Here is a 7,500-nt window from a genome sequence, read left to right on the forward strand (position 1 = left end):
AAGGTACCCGGCAGCTGTAATCGCTCAAAGCATAGCCCTGCCTATCTTATTGTGGCCAGGCGCGGGTAAACGGCGGGAGTAGCCTGGACTCTCTTAAGGTACCCGGCAGCTATAATCGCTCATAGCATAGCCCTGCCTATCTTAATGTGGCCAGGCGCGGGTAAACGGCGGGAGTAACCTGGACTCTCTTAAGGTACCCGATCGCGGGTAAACGGCGGGAGTAGATGGGACTCTCTTAAGGTACGCGGGGTCTGTAATCGCTCAATGCGTAGCCCTGCCTATCTTAATGTGGCCAGGCGCGGGTAAACGGCGGGAGTAACCTGGACTCTCTTAAGGTACCCGGCAGCTGTAATCGCTCAAAGCATAGCCCTGCCAATCTTATTCTGGCCAGGCGCGTGTAAACGGCGGGAGTAGATGGGACTCTCTTAAGGTACCCGGCAGCTGTAATCGCTCACAGCATAGCCCTGCCTGTCTTAATGTGGCCAGGCGCGGGTAAACGGCGGGAGTAGCCTGGACTCTCTTAAGGTACCCGAGCGCGTGTAAACGGCGGGAGTAGATGGGACTCTCTTAAGGTACCCGGCAGCTATAATCGCTCATAGCATAGCCCTGCCTATCTTAATGTGGCCAGGCGCGGGTAAACGGCGGGAGTAACCTGGACTCTCTTAAGGTACCCGGCAGCTATAATCGATCATAGCATAGCCCTGCCTACCTTAATGTGGCCAGGCGCGGGTAAACGGCATGAGTAGCCCTGCCTATCTTAATGTGGCCAGGCGCGGGTAAACGGCGGGAGTAGCCTGGACTCTCTTAAGGTACCCGATCGCGTGTAAACGGCGGGAGTAGATGGGACTCTCTTAAGGTACGCGGGGGCTGTAATCGCTCAATGCGTAGCCCTGCCTATCGTAATGTGGCCAGGCGCGGGTAAACGGCGGGAGTAACCTGGACTCTCTTAAGGTACCCGGCAGCTATAATCGCTCATAGCATAGCCCTGCCTATCTTAATGTGGCCAGGCGCGGGTAAACGGCGGGAGTAACCTGGACTCTCTTAAGGTACCCGGCAGCTATAATCGATCATAGCATAGCCCTGCCTACCTTAATGTGGCCAGGCGCGGGTAAACGGCATGAGTAGCCCTGCCTATCTTAATGTGGCCAGGCGCGGGTAAACGGCGGGAGTAGCCTGGACTCTCTTAAGGTACCCGATCGCGGGTAAACGGCGGGAGTAGATGGGACTCTCTTAAGGTACGCGGGGGCTGTAATCGCTCAATGCGTAGCCCTGCCTATCGTAATGTGGCCAGGCGCGGGTAAACGGCGGGAGTAACCTGGACTCTCTTAAGGTACCCGGCAGCTATAATCGATCATAGCATAGCCCTGCCTATCTTAATGTGGCCAGGCGCGGGTAAACGGCGGGAGTAACCTGGACTCTCTTAAGGTACCCGATCGCGGGTAAACGGCGGGAGTAGATGGGACTCTCTTAAGGTACGCGGGGTCTGTAATCGCTCAATGCGTAGCCCTGCCTATCTTAATGTGGCCAGGCGCGGGTAAACGGCGGGAGTAACCTGGACTCTCTTTAGGTACCCGATCGCGTGTATACGGCGGGAGTAGATGGGACTCTCTTAAGGTACGCGACGGCTGTAATCGCTCAAAGCGCGGTAAACAAAATACTACAACCTTCATTTCGGGTGCAAAGGTGGCCTGGCGTGGAGCTAACCACTGAGTAGCATTCGGGGCCCGGGTGTAGCTCGGTTGATCTGCAGGGACCTGAGTGGGTGAAAACGGCGGGAGTAGCCCTGCCTATCTTATCGTAGCCGTGAGTGCGTATCCGACGGGGCAATCCAATTTACCGGTAATTATAAGTGAGAGTTTTGTCATGGTGATGATTATTTTATTATTGTTGTTGTTATTATTATTATTATTATTATTATTATTATAATTATTTTTTATTATATGTATGAATTACTCGGATTCATTTATGTCATCAGTATGATTACTAAATTTATTAATAATAGTGTTTGTGGTCGTAGGCCGAGGCTTGGGTGACTGTCATTACGTGGAACGACGTCGAGAAGCTTCCGCGCCGGTCGGGCAGCTCTGACGGCCAGGGCAGCTGCCATCGCGGATAAGCTGATGGCTGGAATGGTCGGGCTGACATGCTCCGCGAGGCTGCTGGCCGGGAGGAGAGCCGCGCTGGCCGAGGAAGTATAGCTTCCGTCGTCGGCAACGTGATCGGCTGAAATGCTGCCAGCTAGGGTGAGTGAGTGAATGATTCATTATTAGTAGTCAAGATTTATTGCATGGGGAGATATTTTCAGTGTTGTGCATGGCAACAAAAACTTTAGTTAATGTGACATTCTCATGTATAATGTGTATTTCATAATTACAGGTTATAAAATTAATCTGAATGTATTTACTCGAGAAGAAAATCTCTAAAACTTAGTTTTATGCAAATTTTAAAGAGAATCCTTCGCCGCGAATTGTGCGTCGGAATTATCTTTATTATTATGATTATTATTTTGTTTTAGTTGTACTGTGATTTCCGTGGAGCAGATTGGGGAGATGCGCTTTCGGTCGAAGGGGGGGGGGGGATGCTGGCGAACCGACTTATTAGGATCAAGTAAATTTATCTAAATTTGAGAATGTTTCATTTTCTCTCTTTACTGAATAAGGTAACGAACAAAAAATATAGCATTTTTGCCATTATCATCGTCATCACCGTACGAATCGCCATCAACACTGTAAATACTATCTCTGCAATGCGGAAACTGCACGCTCGCGGGATACATGAAAGGAGGAATTAAAAGACAAAACGAAGAGAAGAAGGAGAAGGGAATTTTAAGACCCGGTAATTCCTTCTTATGCTTTAATCTTCCTTAAGAAGTAGGTGTAGATAAGGAATAAGAAGGGTAAGAGAGGAGGAGGAAGGAGAACTAATGACCCTCCTGTATAGCATTCTCTTCTTGTTCTTCAGTCTTCCGTAAGGAGAAAAGAAAAGAAGATAACGAAGGAGCAGAAGGAAAGTAGAAGAGGAAGAGGAAGGACCATTTAAAAGACCATCCTCTATGTTTTCTCTTCTTCTTTTCCAATCTTTCCTGAGAAGATGTTAAGGAATAATAATCATCATAAGCAGGAGAAGAAAATGAAGAAGAAGAAGAAGAAGAGAAAACTAGGAGGAAGCAGAATTGTAAGAACTTCCTGTATATTTTTCTCTTCTTGTTCTTCAACGTTCCTCAAGTAGAAGAAGGGGAAGAAGAAGAAAAAACAATAGGAATACTTTTGGACCACCCCTCTATATTATCTCTTCTTGTTCTTCAGTCTTTGTAAAGAAGAAGGTAACGAAGAAGAAGAAGAGAAAAAGACAAGGTTTAAGCAGATTTTTAAGACCCTCTTGTATATTTTCTCTTCCTCTCCAATCTTCCTAATAAGTAATATGATGATGTTGTAGAGAAAGAATAAGAAGAATAAGAAGAGAAAACGGCAAGGAGGAAGGAACGTTTTAAGACCCTCCTGTTTATTTTCTCTTCTTGTTCTCCTATCTTCCTTAAGAAGACGTTAACGGAGAAGAAGAGAAAGACAAGGTGGAAGCAGAATTTTAAGACACTCCTGTATATTTTCTCTTCTTCTTCAATCTTTCTAAAAAGTAGTATGATGATGTTAAGGAAAATGTAGAAGAAGAAGAAGAAGAAGAAGAAGAAGAAGAAGAAGAAGAAGAGATAACGACATGGAGGAATGAATGTTTTAAGACCCTCCTGTATATTTTCTCTACTTGTTCAGTCCTCCTTAAGAAGAAGAGGAAAAGAGAAATTACAAAGAATTACAAGAAGAGAAGAAGAACCATACGAACGACGATTTTTTAAACTTAGTTTAGTGCAAATTTAAAACAGAATTATTCGCCGCGAATTGTGCTTCGGAATTATCTTTATTATTATGATTATTATTTTGTTTTAGTTGTACTGTGATTTCCGTGGAGCAGACTGGGGAGATGCGCATTGGGTCGAAAGGGAGGGGGCTGGTGAACCGACTTATTAGGATCAAGTAAATATACTAAAATTTGAGAATATTTTATTTTCTCTCTTTACTGAATAAGGTAACGAACAAAAAAATAGAGCACTTTTGCCATCATCATCATCACCGTACGAATCGTCATCAACACTGTAAATACTATCCCTGCAATGCGGAAACTGCACGCTCGCGGGATACATGCTAGGAGGAATTAAAAGATAAAACGAAGAGAAGGAGAAGGGAATTTTAAGACCCGCTAAATCCTTCTTATTCTTCAATCTTCCTTAAGAAGTAGGTGTTGATAAGGAATAAGAAGAAGAGGGGTAAGAGAGGAGGAGAAAGGAGAATTTTTGACCCTCCTGTATAGCATTCTCTTCTTGTTCTTCAGTCATCCTTACAGAGAAAAGAAAAGAAAAGAAAAGAAAAGAAAAGAAAAGAAAAGAAAAGAAAAGAAAACTAGAGAAGTTAACGTACGATCCGAGAGATGTTTATTTGGAAGGGTGTGGGCTGTGAAATTAGGGAAATGGTGGATGATTTTAAATCTTGCTTGCTTAGTAAGCCCACCTTGTCCACTAAGCTTGGGCTATTGTCATAGCATCAACCGTCTCGACCCATGGAATGCCTATGGACTATGTCGGACCGTTACCACAATCAAAGGGGAACGGAAACAAATTCATTAATAATATTAGTAACAAAGCAGAAGAAGAAGAAGGGGAGGGGGAAGGAGAACTTTAGGACCCTTGTCACGCGACAAGGGTGCAATACATTACAGGCAATAAATACACAGAAACAAAAAAAACAAAACTTTAGACAAACAATCACTAATCTACGCCCCTTAAACTACCAACCACATACCCTTCTAATTTAGTGGCGTCACACAGGCGGATAACCATGCCATGGGCAACGCCACCGTACACTAAACAAACCATATCTACTATAAAACCACTAACTCCAGTACTCTAACTAATTTGGAGGCGCTGCAGAGGCGGTTAACCAGACCGTAAGCAGCACCACTCTTCACTACTCTAACTTGGTGTCGCAGTAGAGGCGGAAAGCCGGACCGTAAGCTGCACCACCCTTCGCTAAATCTAAAGTTATACTGCATACATCTAAAAACAAAAGCAAAAAGGAAAGCAACTGGCTGATCACGGCATCCCCTGGTAATGAGGGAACCCCTTCCACCCATGATGCCGCTATCAGCCACAGCCGTGGGTCAGATGACATACCCACCTAAACCTCTATCGCAATGTGTTCCTTCACATTCTTTGCGTGGCGAATCGCTGAGCTGGAACCCAGTCCATCATGCAATTGCCCCGTCTACTAGTCTGCGTCGTCTCATTACACATTGCCTACTCCCTGCTGTTCCACCATAACCTCGGAACTATTATTATTATTGTGACGGAGAAATCCTTGGAGCAGAAAGAGGTGAAAGAAGGTGCTGGGTGGAATGGGTCTAACTACTATACCAAAAATTAACTTAAAACTTTAACATAGGTTACATTTCTTTTAGAATCTCAAACTTAACACACTTTTCACTTGGTGAACTAATAAAGTGACAGGTACAAATAGCCATCTTGAAACAATAAACTGGAAAACCCCAGATTAGGGAATTTTACAGATCGGGGCTTCAAGCTCTTAGTTTACAAATTCTGAGATACCAGATCCGGTTTACAAAATTTTGCAAACTCTCTTATGTTTAGACAATTTAAGAGCACTTTGCTCCAACAACTTCACAGCCTTCCAGAGAAGCACCTCAATATTGCAGTTGAATTTAGGAAACACGGTAAAAGAGCTTACCTGTTCTCCAACTTTAACTAATCACTTACAGCTCGCTAAGGGCAAACTTACACAACCCCTTACAATATCTGGCCTCTCCAGGCACAATTTACAATTAACAAAAGTTAGTACGCAGGGGTATCTAATAGCCAACCTACTGGACCTTTGTGGAATAAGAATAACGGGTTAAATTAATGGCCCGAACACAAAATGAATGGACGCGTATACTCCTAGATATTGAAGAATAAAATCCTAACGGGGCTCCCGGCCCAGTGATACAGGGGCTAAGCCCAATCTACTGTGGTGACTCGAATGGAGGTTAATTTAATACATTACAGGAAAGAAAAACAGTCACAAAATCGTAGTCGCCTCAAACTAAGTTGAAGGGAACTCGAGATGGTGAAGCACTCTCTATCCGCGGTTTGCAGTTGAAAACTTTATGAAATTTTACAAAAGCTGAACGAAAATTTACATTTCAGGAAAGGTTGGTTACATAATTAGAAATAAGGACCTTCCCCTCGTGTAAGTCTGCGGAGGTAGCTACAGAAAAATAAGTCTGGTGGTCATTACCTTGGCTGTTGGTCTGCTCGGTCTGTCTTAACACACACGCACGCGCGCGCGCGCGCGCACACACACACGTTCGCACGCACGCACGCACGCACGCACACACGCGCACACACACAAATGTACTTTAAAGGTTGTTGTCTTCCCTATACAGCTCTAACGGAGGATGAACGATTTATCTTGTTTGGAAAATTCGTGAACTATCTCGGAAAAACTTTTTAATTTGAAGGTGCTCATTTTTTATCCGGATGGCCGCTTGTAGGGGGTAAAGGGTTGGAAATAGATGTATGCCGTCGCGGACATTTTTGTACAGCTTTTTACGCTCTACAATTCGTACGCTTACACCTTGGGCCTAACGCTGACAGTTCAGGCAGCGTAAGCGAAGAAAGCTTTCGGTCGCGACCTTTTCCCTAATCTCTTCTTAATTACTTTCTATTTGGCATTAAATCCATCATCACGCAGTGCACCCGTCCGGATTACATCACCCTGGAATGGTTATCGTAATTTACGATACCACTTCACATCGCCATATGGGTCGCACCCGCACGCGGACTGCCCAGTTTGGTCGAAGCGGCGGCCGGGCGCTGGCGCTGTGGAGGCCATTTTGTGATCTGCCGGACCCCCTTAGTACCCTGAGATACTCGCCGCCCGATACACTGAGAGCGGCAGCTTGCCTGCCCGCGACTGCAATGCTGCGAGCCTCTGCACACCCAGTGTTCATGCTCATATGCGGCGCTCAGTAATGTTGGTAACCGCTCGCCCTTGCTCGGGCGTGAAAATGTAGCATCGTACGCCTCTCGTACGGTCCTGCCGACCTCGGCAGCGGTCGAAGTGGAGATGTGACGATGGATGGTGAAGGGACCCGATCCCTAGTGAAGGCCCGTCCGGCCGGGTGAGAGCCCGTGCTCGGCGGCCTATGAAATTTTAGTTGGCGGCCACTCGGTCGGCCAACGGAGCAAAGCAAGTCTGTGTCCCGCAGGCCGCACTCGTCGGCGGCGGGCTACGACGCTCGGTTTCGGCTCTCGAGCCAGCCAGCTCCCTGGTTGATCCTGCCAGTAGTCATATGCTTGTCTCAAAGATTAAGCCATGCATGTCTCAGTGCAAGCCAAATTAAGGTGAAACCGCGAATGGCTCATTAAATCAGTTATGGTTCCTTAGATCGTACCAC

General features: G+C 45.9%; 1 non-coding gene across 1 annotated transcript in view; it reads left to right on the forward strand.

Annotated features, from left to right (window-relative positions):
* Positions 1–7,368: 7,368 nt before the first annotated feature.
* LOC137503609 (small subunit ribosomal RNA) overlaps positions 7,369–7,500 on the forward strand; it is a 1,925-nt gene continuing 1,793 nt past the window's right edge. The window contains exon 1 of the ribosomal RNA XR_011019279.1: positions 7,369–7,500. This exon is cut by the window's right edge and continues 1,793 nt beyond it. This is a non-coding gene — a ribosomal RNA (small subunit ribosomal RNA).

This window comes from Anabrus simplex, unplaced genomic scaffold (genome assembly GCF_040414725.1).
Source record: "Anabrus simplex isolate iqAnaSimp1 unplaced genomic scaffold, ASM4041472v1 ctg00000138.1, whole genome shotgun sequence".
Classification (NCBI taxonomy): domain Eukaryota; kingdom Metazoa; phylum Arthropoda; class Insecta; order Orthoptera; family Tettigoniidae; genus Anabrus; species Anabrus simplex.